This window comes from Peromyscus californicus, unplaced genomic scaffold, assembly GCF_007827085.1.
Source record: "Peromyscus californicus insignis strain IS unplaced genomic scaffold, ASM782708v3 Scaffold_24__1_contigs__length_46423439, whole genome shotgun sequence".
Taxonomy (NCBI): Eukaryota; Metazoa; Chordata; class Mammalia; order Rodentia; family Cricetidae; genus Peromyscus; species Peromyscus californicus.
The window spans coordinates 41715347-41728824 of record NW_026294535.1 but is presented as its reverse complement, the minus strand read 5'-3'; the positions used below and the strand labels follow the sequence as shown (position 1 = coordinate 41728824).

General features: G+C 41.5%; 1 protein-coding gene across 15 annotated transcripts in view; it reads left to right on the top strand.

Moving 5' to 3' along the window:
- The window catches only part of Slc16a7 (solute carrier family 16 member 7), a 165253-nt gene that overhangs the window by 58624 nt on the left and 93151 nt on the right, over positions 1-13478 (top strand). The window lies entirely within an intron of this gene.

The window sequence follows — 13478 nt, the reverse complement described above, 5'->3', positions numbered from 1 at the left end:
GAAGGAAAGAATTCCCTTATACTTCTATTTCATTTTACTTTGTAACTCAAGATTTTAATAGAAGAAGCAGAAACCTATCATGTTTTTGGAAAAAAAAATAATTGCTGTATTTGGTCAATAAATCAGAGAATTTCTGGAAGAGAATTGTCTTTGTTACTTGATCATTATAACTATTATACACATTATTAAAATCTTTGGGAAGCATATTTTGCAACTGGCTGGTATCTGGTGTGCTCCGTTCTAAAGATCTGAATTTTTCCCTTTGGAAACCATGAGTCTTGTCGTATTTAATTGACTGTTATTGTGATAAAATACTCTGACCAGAACAACTTGAGGGAGAAAGATTTCATTTCTGCTTGTAGTTCTGGCTACCGACCATTGTGGGGAGTTACAGAGGCAGGGGTTTGAGGGATCAATGTATATAATATCTGCCCCCAGTAAGAGGCAGAGACGAAGGAATGCATGCATGTTGGCACCCAGTCATTTTTCCCTACTAAGGACCCTCTTCCTAAGACATGATAGATCTGAACCTGTGTTAAGATTAGCCTTCCTCCATCAATAAATGTAATCAAGATAATCACACATGCTTGCCCATGTTCTCATGTCCCGGGTGATTCCAGGATTTGTCAAATTCACCATTAGCATTTAAGTCCCTACCGACTGTGGAGACATTAGTCTGCTGTTTAGTAGAGAGGAACATATACCTTAGATCCATTAAAAACTAGAGAAGGAAGCCAAAACCCAACATTCCCAAGCTTTAGGACCTTACGTAAGTAACTGAAACTCTACACCTCAGTGTGCCCATACTTAAAATGTTTACATAGCCACCTATCTTATATTATTTAGAGAATGAGGTGGTGAATGCAAATTATTTGGCAAAATACCTCAGTGCTGCAGAGATGGTTGTCAGTGAAGTGCCTGCTGTCTGTGTCCCCAGCACCAATGTAAAAAGCCAAGAGTGACAGCATGCCTCTGTCACCACAGCCTGGAAGAGGTGGAGCCAGGACAGTTGCTGAAGCTCAGTGGCCACCTTAGTCTAGCTAAATCTATGACTTCAAGGTCACTGAGAGGCTATGTCACAATATAAGACAAGGGTGGAGAGCAGCCTAGGAAAGCCACCTGAAGAATACTTCAGACAACAAAATGAAACTCTGTGACCTCAACCTCGTCAGTATTGTTCATAGTGCTGTCTCCCCAGTATTCAGATTCACTTAAGATTCACAGACACAGCATTGCACATTGTACAGCGTTTCTGTGGTGTCTTCCAGACATGATATCAAATTACATGATGGAAAAAAGTACCCTTGAAAAATGTGTCCACTTCAACAACAGAGGAGAATCAGAAGATTAAATGTAGCAATTCAAAGTGCCAGACAGGTCACCTTCTTTGACCCTGGATATAATTTAAGCCCAGTCTACGTTCCACTGTGTGAAGTATGAACTAATTCTGCATGTCATAGCAAGTTCTTCAAGAAGAGAGAGGGAGCTGCCTTTCCCCTATTTGAGAGGAGAGAAGGAAAGGGAAGCAGAGACGTGGCCTCTGGAGAGCTGTGTGCAAGTTTGCTTCTGGCTAAAAGTTAATGATCAATCGCTTGTGTTCTGAGCTCTGAGTCCCCAACAAAGCGGCTAATGCAGCTTCTTTCTCTCTCTCCAGGTAACTTTAAATTTCTACAAACTGTGCTCATGTTGGCTCTGGTAGATTATAGGCACGGCTCTTTTCATTCTTTTTATTCTGCTTCAGGTTTTAAGATTATTGAAAGTCAAGTTAAAACTCATAAATGTTGCCTCATGAGAAAGTACTTGGTTTCTGAAGTGGACTGAATTGAGGCTAATGAGAGATTGTGTGCTTGGGGTAGCAAAGAGAATTTTTAAATGTTCTATAAAAGTTATTATTGTGGTTCTTAGCCCTCCTGGCTGAAAGATAAACTAACCATAATTATTTAAAAGAATACCTCACATTATGTAGCCTGCCAAGTTTTGGTTTGGAGGAAAGGTTTTAAATCATCAGTACTGAATTTTTGAAAATAAGAGTGATTCTTTACTCACTAAAATTCTCTTTGTACCTTATGTTATCTAACAATAAAGTGCCTTTTTTTTTCTTATATAAGTTGTTGCATCTTATAAGTATGTGTGCTCGGCTGAAAAATAGTAAAATGAACTGTGTTAGTTTGAGTATGCAGGTGAGGTAAGTTGGCTCCCAAATGTTTGGTTGGTGTGGTGGAGGAGATGAGGTGATCCTACAGTTCTGTTTCGGGTGGTCCTTCTGCAAAGCATTGTTGTGACTAAAGACCTTGTCTGTTAAATTTTCATGCTCAAAGCTACCTGCTGAAGATGACAGTACACACTCTGTGACCTTCAGAATCAGTTATTCTGCACTAAGTGTTCTTCATTGAGGGCACAATTGCTCAGTCACAGGAGTACAGGTTAGACAAATTCGGAGAGTTTTTGTTTCTGAAGTGTCTGCCCACTTGGTATCTTTATTCAACAAATATCTAAGCCCAAGAAAACTTGTGTTGGTTGGATTTAGACTCAAACCATATGAGCTTTGAATAGCATCAGCAGCTAGATATTTCTGTGATGCTACATATGTAGTCTTCCGTTTATATTTTTTCCTCAACTGAAATTCAATGCCAGACAATGAACGATGATTTTGCAATTGAAATTTAGAACTGGTAGGAACACAAATGAACATCCGCTTTATACACCAGGAACAGGGTCCAGAGAGGGGACATAGCTATGTTATGGACAATGCTAGAACTAAAACAAGGCCTCTATTCATGGGTGACAAGTTGAGTTGATGGTTTATTAGTCTACACTCATGCTGGTTTTGAAAGGGAAATCATGTGTTACTCCCTAGCAGGTTTCTAGTTTGGAGCCGGGCTGGCAAAGCATGTACAGTTAAGAGCAGGGGGCCAGTGATGTTTTCCGGTTCACCTTTGGCCTTGTAAACCTTTATCAGTTTGACTTGGAAAACTGGATCTTGTCTATTTGCTTAGGTCTATTTAAGTTCCCCATACAAAAGGAGTTTCTCAGACTTAAAGATAAGAATATTGCCAGTCATTTTGATGCACACAAAAACAACATAGAGAAGTTTGCAATTTATAAGTTTTCAGGTGGCTGAAGTTTTCTTAATTAAGGAAATTTAAGTTAGTGTTAAAATCAAAGTATACAGTAATAGATGAATATTCACACAAAGTTTGAAGTGATCCATATATAATCTGATGATAGAGTGACTATTTGCCATGATACTGTAAAATATTTTAGATTCTAATGACTGAGACTGTGTGTGCGCATCTGTGTGTGTGTGATAGTGTCTCTTTGTGTGTCTGTGTCTCTGTTTGTCTGTGTGTGTCTATGTCTCTGTGTGTGTCTGTGTCTCTGTGTCTGTCTGTGTGTCTGTGTGTGTCTGTCTCTGTGTGTCTGTGTCTGTGTGTGTCTGTGTCTGTCTGTGTGTCTCTGTGTATGTCTATGTGTCTGTGTGTCTGTGAGTCTGTGTATGTCTGTGTGTGTCTGTGTGTCTGTGTCTCTGTGTCTGTCTGTGTGTCTGTGTCTCTGTGTCTGTCTGTCTCTGTGTATATCTGTGTGTCTGTGTATGTCTGTGTGTCTGTGTATGTCTGTATGTCTGTGTGTCTGTGTATGTCTGTGTGTCTGTGTGTGCGCATGCCCACACATTTGTGTGTGGTGTGGAATGTTTGCAGCATGCTTGCGGGTACTCAGGTACACATTCATGTTCATGTGTGCAGAGGCAATGGCAGGTGTGTAGAGTGTTTTCTCCCTTGATCTCCACGTGTCTTATTGAGAGACACAGTCTCTCACTGAACCAGACGTTGGCCATTTTGACTAAGCTGGCTGGACAACATCCTCGTGGAATCCCCCTGTCTCTACCTTCCAATACCAAGGTTACAGGCACACAGCCAAACCTGATTTTAAACGTGAACGTTGGGGATTCCATAGCAGGTTTTCATGTTTGCAGATCATGCATTCTTCCTCAACTAGACATCTCCCCAGCCTGAAGTTAGGTTGCTTTTGTTGTGGTTGTTTTTGTTGTTGTTTTTTCTTTTGAGTTGAATATATTCACATTTCTTCTTATAGTTGTAGTATACTCTTCAATTAGCACATAACTCGTGTCTACTCTGATGCACTGTGCCTCTTGTCATTTCCTGCTCAGTTTCCCATCACAAATTTACACATCACGTGACCATCAAAAAGCTTATCTCTGTTTCTTTAGCCCATTTATTAGCCATGGATAAACTGAATTATGCACTGTTGATGTCTGTCAAGGTTCTCATAGACATTAAATAACACAGAGACACATAAGAGTTCAGATTCTCTTCAAAACAAAACAAAAAAAAGCAATTGGGGATCAATGCCATGGAGAATGCAGGAGTTAGAGAACCTGGCTTTCATCCACTGACTTCTTAGATCATAGGTGAATCACATGACCTGTGAGAACCCCCATTACATGAGCTCCAAGAGTAGGGGCTCTAGCAGTTGGCAAGCTTGTCTTTCTTGGTGCAGCGTGCCAAGCAAGCCAGTTACAGAGCCTTGGACTTGGTATGTGATGCATCCTTCCTGACATTCCTAGGTCTGCCTGAACAAAACTGCATCAGGTGGGTGGCTTAGACCCACTGAAAACTCTTCTCATTCCATTTTGGAGGCTAACAGTGTGAAATGAGGTGTAGGTAGGCTGGGCTGTATGTTCTTGTCTCCTCCAGTTCTGGCCTGACCTAGGCTTTGCTTGACTCACGGCCCTGTCATTCCAGTATATATACCTCAGTCTGCACATGACATTCCCCCCATATTCCAGGGATACCTTCTTATAAGGACACCCCTCAGGCTGGCAAGCACCAGCCCACTTGTTTAAAGCAGGCATATCTGCAGCAGCCTTGTGCTAGAATTTGCATCTAGACTACCCCTCTACAGGAGTCCTGTGTGTTAGAAGCTTGTTTCTTGCTTGGCAGGGGAAGCTTCAGGAAGTGTGGGTTAGTGGGACAAGTTTGGTTATGGTAGACATGCCCTTAAGGAGATAGTGAGTGAGATATAAGCCCCTCCTCTTCCTGACTTTACCTCTCTAGCCAGGAAGTGAGTGGTTTTGTTCTCCTCTATGTGATGTGCAGTCACAAGCTTAAGGACAGGGCAAACTGATCCTGGTCTACATTATCCAAACCTATTAGGCGAAATGTGTCCTGCCTTTGTAAGTTCATTATTGAGTTGTTTTTGAAATAGAAAGTTGACCAGCATACTTTGTTTCCAAATCATGACACACTATAAAGGAATGCCTGCTTTTCAGGAATGTAATCTAATCAGGGGATTCTCTGACCTTGATCCTGCCCACCCCCAGATACATTCACCAGATCCCAGCATCTCAAATACTAGCCCTTTTAACATCAACTCATAGTCCACATCCTACCGAAATAAATGGAGAGACATGGAGTAGAGCCCAAGTTCCAGAATAAAATTCTTCTCCCCCCGTGGACCTCTGAAACCTTGGAAACCAGTGCCGTGAATTCCAGGGTAAGATGGGGAGAGAGAAAGACGAGACATTTATTCCACAAAAGAGGAAGTTGAAAGGAAGGAAGGAAGAAAAGAAGGAAGAAAGAAAGGTTTCACTAGTGTAGAGGAAGCTTGCAGCCCAGCAGAACAAAATCTAACAGTTACGCACAGGCTTGGCACACTGTCTGCTGAGCCTGCCTCAGGCGATACGGGCCTCAGCCCAGGGTCTCCAGCCTTGCTCAGTTCTGGACCTGAGCTCCATGGCCCTTCAGCCCTGTTTTCTTACATCCTTGGAGTCACCTCTGCCCCCTCATCCCTGGGTGTGGTTCTTCTCTCTCCAAACAAGAAGGCCCTGTGTCTGGAAGGGCAGCCATAGTTCCATCCCCTGTGTCTGGGAGCCCAGCCATAGGTCTACCCTCAGAGTTCTTCTTTCAGGTGGTTGTTTGTTTGTCCTTTGTTTTTGTTGCTTTCAGGGCAGGCTGGCTGTTTTTCTGATGGCTGGAAGAATTTCAAACATCTGTCACCCATGTGAGCAGTTCAAGGGATGCCAGGTCCTCAGACAAGAGGGTCCTTTATGCCTCTTTTCTTATATTCTTTACTATCTGTTTTGAATTTTAAATTTACACGTTTCCTTGAATATTTTATTTTGTTCTCATTTATTTCATTTTTTTGTGTGTGTGTGTGATCCATCTGCTGTTTTTAAGATTTTTGAGGTTACAGTATTATATAATTGCATCATTTTCTCTTCTCTTTAAACTTTCCCATATATCCCTCCTTGCTCTCTTTCAAATTCATGGCTGCTTTATTTTTTTTAATTGTTGTTGCATACTGTGTGTGTGTGTGTGTGTGTGTGTGTGTGTGTGTGTGTGGGTGTGCGCGCGCATGTGTGTGTGTGTGTGTGTGTGTGTGTATTCCTAAATACATAAATATGACCTGCTCAATCTGTGTAATGTAACTTGTATCTAAGTTTTCAGGGCTGACCATTTGGTGCTGGATAACCTGTAGGTGTATGCTTTCCTAGGAAGTCTAAATCTCCCACGCCCAGCATTCCTTAGCTGTCTGTTGTTCTTTGTCTTGGGCTGAGACCTCTTGGGCTTTCCCTCTGTACACAGTTATCATTTCTACTGGTGTCATCTGTGTTCAGCTCCTGCTCAGGAAGCCACGTGGGTGAGACTTTATCCCTGTCACTTCTGACATCACTAGGAGACGGACGCTCACAGTCAACGCTTCTGACTCCTACTCTCCAATCAACCCTGCGCCTTAGGTACAGGAGCTGTGCTGGTGATGTATCGGTTGGAACTGGTCCCCACACACAACTCTTCCTGTGAGTTGGTTGCAGTTGTCGGCAATGGTCCCCTGTTCCAAAGAGGAGTTTCCTTGTGGGGTGACGAGGGCTACTCTGTGTGGGTAGGAGGAAAAATAGTTCTAATGTAGTTCGGGATTGGGCTGGCTATGAACATAGCCTTTGTAGGTTCTCCTCTAAGATTCGTGGCTTCGCCAGCCCCAGAGAGCTGGCTAGGTTTCCAGGACCAGGCATGAGTCCTCTCTTGTTGAAGAGGTCTTAAGTCTAATTAGAGAGCTGTCAGTTAATGCCGACGTGTGTGCCACTGCTACACTCTTAAGGTTATGGTGCCAAGCTAGAAGTCGTGGTTCCTGTGTGTCACATCCGGATACAACTGTTCATCACTTCACCACCTTTGGAATCTCGCATGGTGCCTTCTGGTACCTCAAAAGCTCGTCTCCAGGGAGAAAGCTGGAGTTAGTTCTAGCTCGAAGGCCTCTGGGCTCTGCATCTAAGTTGCGTACTGTCTTCAGCATTAAGGATTTTTCTTACACCTTTGGGGGCCAGCAAAGGGCAGTAGGAATCACTTGTGATGTTTTTGGAATCTCCTGGATGCCTCTGACCAAGAACCCAAAAGAGGGCGTTTCACACCTGGTGTTCTGGCTATAAGCACATATTACCACTCCCAATGGATTTTTGGTCTTCAAACTTATAGGGCAAGTGCCTGACTGACTGAGCTACCCTTCCAGCTCTAATTATGTATCACTTTTATTTTTTTTTTATTAAAACATTAATTGTACGCATTAGTGGATTCCAGTGTCTTTCCCCACCCTGCTTTCTAGTCCCTCCACCTCCACACCTTACCTGATTCCTGGTAACCACGATTCTACACTCAGGTTCACGATTTTAACTTGCAAAGGCAAGTGGGAATGCAAGGCCTATGTTCTCTCCTTGGTTACATCACTTAGCTTAACGCAAAAGGCAGGATTTCAACGTTTTCCGTGGCCTGACTAAATAATACTGTACACATACTCGAGTAAACACTGGCAGGCAGGTGTGTCTTTATTGACCTGATTTCATCTCCCTCAGCTGCACACTATCAAGTGGGCTGGTGGGTTCCGTCTATCTGCTTTTACTTTGGGGAGGCCCTTCCGTCCTGTTCTTCCACGTGGAGGGGTCGTTGAGGGGTCCTTTCACACTGCCAGTTGACTGTCCTTCACTCTTTGTTACTCACTAATTATAAGTTGTTACATAATAGCAATTCTAAGTGGGTGAGAGAGTAACTCAGCCCAGCTTTGGCTAGATTCTGTGACTGGTTCAGGATACTCGGGCTCATCCGTTTTATTCCTGTACAAAGAAAAATAATAATAATTAAATAAAAAAACTACTGCATGAGTAGGTGGACCTTCTCAGTGTCTCTGTCCAGCCAGTCCCGTGTGAAGTGTTTGTGTTTTTCTATACTGTGTAAGTTGTGCCAGAAGCAGTTCTTCGGTACAGATGTGCACATCTGGAGGGAAATGAGTGCTTGTAGGTTATTCAAAGTTTTGAGTCATAGGCTCTTTTTTTTTTTCTTTTATCTTAAGAGAGAGGTCACATGTACTAGGTCATGTACTGGTTTGGAGCTGTGGAAATCCAGGCGTCATTCTGATTTCCATGTGCAGCCCCGCCCACGTCCTCTTGCCTGGACTGTTTGTTTTGGTTTTGTTTTGTTTTGTTTTGTTAATTGTCCTGTGTGCTTGTGACCTTCAGGAGGACTTGAGGACTTGGAAAGCAAGGCCAGGTGGGTACCGGGCTAGTACCGGTAGCAGTCTTTCTAATCTTCCATCTTGCTCGGAGCAGTTAACCCCCTTCTGCTGTTTGGACATGAACTTCACTGACAGCTTCCAGGCTCCAGCAGATCACAGTTTCCCAACACTGCTTCTGTCCTGTGTCGGGGCAGTAGAAATGTCCTTTAGTATTTAATTTGGTTTTCTCTCTTCAGCTTTGATTTTGCTTACAGCAGAGGAGTTACCGCCAAATGCAAATGTATAGACTTTCGTGATCTGGTGGCTGATTTTTGACTAAACCTAGATAGAATGAATCTGCAGTGGTTGGCACCACCGTTTTCTGTGTTTCTATTGGATGTAGCTGATTTGAATTCTCATTGTGGGGTGTGACAAAATGATATCCTTATATAAAAGTCAAAGAACCATATTTGTATTTTCCTTACATGGACGAGTGTGTCACAGCTCTACAAAGATTATTCTGCTTTCATGCTTTGCAACAGCCTGAGAATTTGAATTCAGCTAATTGTCTTTGGATTGATTCAGGCATTTGAACCAAAGACTTAATGAAGCCACGGAGCTTGATCTGACTTGAGATATGTTTCAGGCAAAACTTCCTCTTCTTTATCACCCCTGTCTTAAAACTTACAAGGCTCTTAGAAGATTTCAGGACATGGAACAGTGTAAGAGACCATCTGAGTGACTTTGCTGGTTGACATTCCCACATACAACGAAGCCCATGTGTTGGACAGAAATTTTATCATTTTGCTTCTGAGTGTAGAAGGACATTTGCCAAAACAGATGAGTTTGTATTGGCAAAACGAGTGTCGAGCTGTTCTCTCTGACAGTAATTGGCAAGTAGATTTAGTTATTTCTTGAGGCTAGTTCAAAAGCGCACACTAACGCATGTCATCGGTATATACAGAATGAATACTGGATCTGAGAATCCCACCATACTGAGCCCAGTTCAGTCCTATGTCATTGATGCAGTGTATCCTTTATAGGCCATACACACTGTAGGTTATGTCACTGACATAAACTGTTCAGAAAAGGAGAGATTTTGCTTTACTTGTGGCTTTACAAGTTTCAGTTCATGGTTTTTTTTTTGTTGGTTTTTTTTTTTGGTACTATGACTTTGGCTTCAGCTGAAACAGAATATAGGACACATTGTGGAGAAAACTCTGTTGTCTCAAGGAAGCAGAAAATGGGGAGGGATAGTCAGGGTAGGGGGCCAGAGGGAGAGAGGGAGAAAAGAAAGAATGAAAGGAAGTGGCTGGATGCCAGTGTCTTCTTTAAGATGTTCACAGTATTTTAATGTTCTACATGGTTGGGTCTCCCACATCCCCACCACCTACTCTTAACCTCTTGACCTGGAAACTAAGCTTTCCATATATAAAACACCGGGGAACTCAAGGTCTAAACCATAAGACTAGTGAATATAAGTTCTTTCAGTTGTAATCCCCAGTATATTCAGTGTTTGTTAGCAATCAAATGATTTGCATCAGTATTTAATTTATTCATTTTTTCCTCCTTAGTATATTCTAAAAGCCATAGACACATTGAATATCTTTCTCATAAAAGCCAAGAGGAAATGGACCAAGATAATGGAAAAGTCACACAGCTTATTTCTTACACACCCAATAGAATATTGGATAACTTTTATAAAAAAGAAGTTATATGTGCCCTTTGTGTGCCAGTCTCTCCAAGTGACTTTAAGCTCTACTGGACTTGGTTGTAATCTTTGTTGGGCACCACTAGTAACTAACTAGAAGAGGGAGCGAGCCACTGTAGCCATGAAGAACATCACCCCTCTCACAAGAACCTTAGGAGACTTTCCTGTTGGGTGGTTCTTTTCTCTCATCTTGTCATCTTAGTAAATCATTTCATCATTTCAGTTTAAGCCAATGGAATCATGATCAGCTCGGCTGTGTAGTTACACTACTCTATACAGGCGTTATTACAGACTAGCTTTTCTCAACCAGTTTGATAAGAAAATTATGCCCTCATGTCATTTTTCTTAGACCATGAAACACTCACCTTATATATTGAGCTAACTTTTCTCCTGGGCACCGAAGTATAATATTTACATTGCAGAACTAAGACAGAAGCCACTGTAGCCATTTTCTCTTTCTGATGGTACAGTCACCTCAAGCGGAGATAAGCTGCTCTTGAGACCTATAACACCTTTTTGCGTATCTATTGTTATCTCCCAAGCGACTATGCATGGAGTGAAGACATGGGCCACAGCTCCTTCCATGACTGTGAGTTTAGTACGACCAACCCAACTCCTTCCAGCAAGGGCTGATTTTATAAGTCTTGTGGATGAAATTTTAGAATCAAGGCTTCTTTTTCATAGCAGAACTTCAGTAATAGAACTCTCCAAGGTGACCGATCACTCATATCACCGGGCACAAGGAGCTCAGATTATATACGAACTAGTGTTGACATTTGAGTGATGTAGTCAGCGAGTGAGACCAGCAGCTATTCTGAACTGTGTTGATACTTGGTGTCAGGGCACCAAGATTATCTCCACTGCTGATAGGTCTGCTTGGGGAAGGTAAAGTCACATGTCTTGTTATTGTTCTCTACAGTGAGAAACACTGTGTGCAAAGGCTAGAAAGAGGAGAATAATGGCAGAAATAACACCAGGAATCTGTGTTCCTGTTACGGAACCATCAGAACTTAGGCAAGGAATCCAATTAGTTAGGGTCTGGAGTGCAATTCAGCAGCCCACAGAGGGGTCATGTTTGACAGAGAATGATATGACTTCTAGATATCCTAAACCAAACTTACATGTGATGGGACCAAAAAGAACTCAAGTACTTGAGAGGACTGGGAAGGCCAAGAAATAGTAAGTTATACTTCTCTCAGAGAGTGGAATGCTGATCTTTTCAGGATTACTTGCCTGTACCTTAACATGCCTGGGTCATCAAGGATGACTGTGGAACCAGCCTCAGCCTCATATCTTTCATGATCCAGTAGATGAACTGAGGTTGCTTGGCGGGGGTTTTGTGTGTGTGTGTGTGTGTGTGTGTGTGTGTGTGTGTGTGTGTGTGTATGTGTGTGTGTGTCTGTCTGTCTGTCTGTCAGAGAGAGAGAGAGAGAGAGAGAGAGAGAGAGAGAGAGAGAGAGAGAGAGAGAGAGAGAGAGAAGGATCAGAACATACCTTTGATGCCTGGTAAGTGAAAACAGGCTCAACCATACAAATGCTTCTCAAAGGGCTACATGATTCATGTCTACTACTGACTCATTCATTGGCTACAGTGTTAAATAGAATATTCATGTTCTCCAGATTTGTGTTGCCATCTATATTGCCCTAAATGATGGTATTTGAAGATGGAGCTGTTGGAAGGTAATTAAATCATGAAGGAAGATTCTGGTCTGGTGACGTTAGTGTTCTCATAAGGACTCTTGAGGTCTTGATCTCCATTAGTCCTTTCTTGAGCCAAGGAAAACAGATGATCCCACTGGGAGACATCCCTTACCAGAACCCTTCCACGCTGAAAACCTGACCTAGGCCTCCAGCTACTGGATCTGGGAGAAAAATCAGTTTGCATTGTTGAAGTCACACAGTCTGTTGAACTATGTTACCACAGCTTGAGTAAGCTAATAAAAGAAATCACATGGCCAAACCCTAGAGTAAATATAAAAGCAAATGGAGCTATTTCAAGAGGCAGATGTAAGAGAGGGAAATTCGTGGCCTGTTTTCCAATCAGCCATAATTGCACCATAGTCTGAATAAACAGAATCCATGATGCAAAGGCATTTGAGTAGCCTTTGTAGATTAACAAATGATACTTTATTTGATACATACTAATGAGTGAAATTTAACCCTATACAAAATATATAACTTGGGGTCAGGAGTTCTGAGGTTTCCTTGGTTCTTTCTAATTCTCACATTTATTAAATGCATCTTAAGATCATTACATACTTTACTAAATTTACATTCTGAATCATATTTCCTACTGCATATGTACATAAAATTAAATTACAATGCAAGGTAAATATTCATTAAATCCTTCTCCCCATATACTGTTCCAAACCTATGATTTCTATTATTTCATTGCTGATTGACCTTCAGGCAAATTGTCAAGAAATTTATGAAGGCGATGGTATGAATATGTGTACCCGGTGTCTCTTGGGCAAACGATGACTCACAGCTTTCTTGTTCCTGAAATGATTAAGCCTCAAACCTCAAGCTGACAGCAGAGGCACTGTGCAGATGGATGGTCTCAGTGACTAAGGACTGACAGTTTGGTTCTGATTTATTATGCTTCTGGGTAAAAACAATTTGCTTCATTTTAAAAGCATTTTACTATGTTCTTTCAGTAATTGAATGAAAAACTTAAATTTCTTTTTTATTGAGGACATGTGCAGTTTGAATAAACTAATGTTTTTAAATTAGATTTCTGTTTAGAAAAAAAGCACAGTTTCAGTTGTTTTATAGTATAGTGACATAATTTTCTTTCTTTCCTATTTAAAAAAGTGTCAAGTAACTCTTGATTTTTTTATTATATTAACAGTAAGGTATTACTCATATGAAGGCTGCTTAGCAGTTATAGAGTTTTGTTAATTTATCCAAGTCCATTAATGTACTTTAAGAAAATTATAGACAATTAGGCACAACTCTTACTAACTGAAATTATAATTTCTGTAAAGCAAAAACACAAGAAATCACTTTTCTTTTTCTCCTTGAGAGTGCTTTGGATTATAATATTTTAAAAATTTAAGAAATAAAACATGCCACATTAACTTACTACTGTGTTCTTCCCCTTCCTACCCCCTCTCCTTTTCTTCCTTTCCATATCCTTCTCTCTCTCCTTTCCTTCCTTCCTGTCATTCTTTCTTACCATCTTTATTTTAGTGAGGGTCATATGTGGTCAAGACTGGCCTTGAACTCACTGTACACTCAAGGATGGTCTTGAACTTCTGACTTTCAT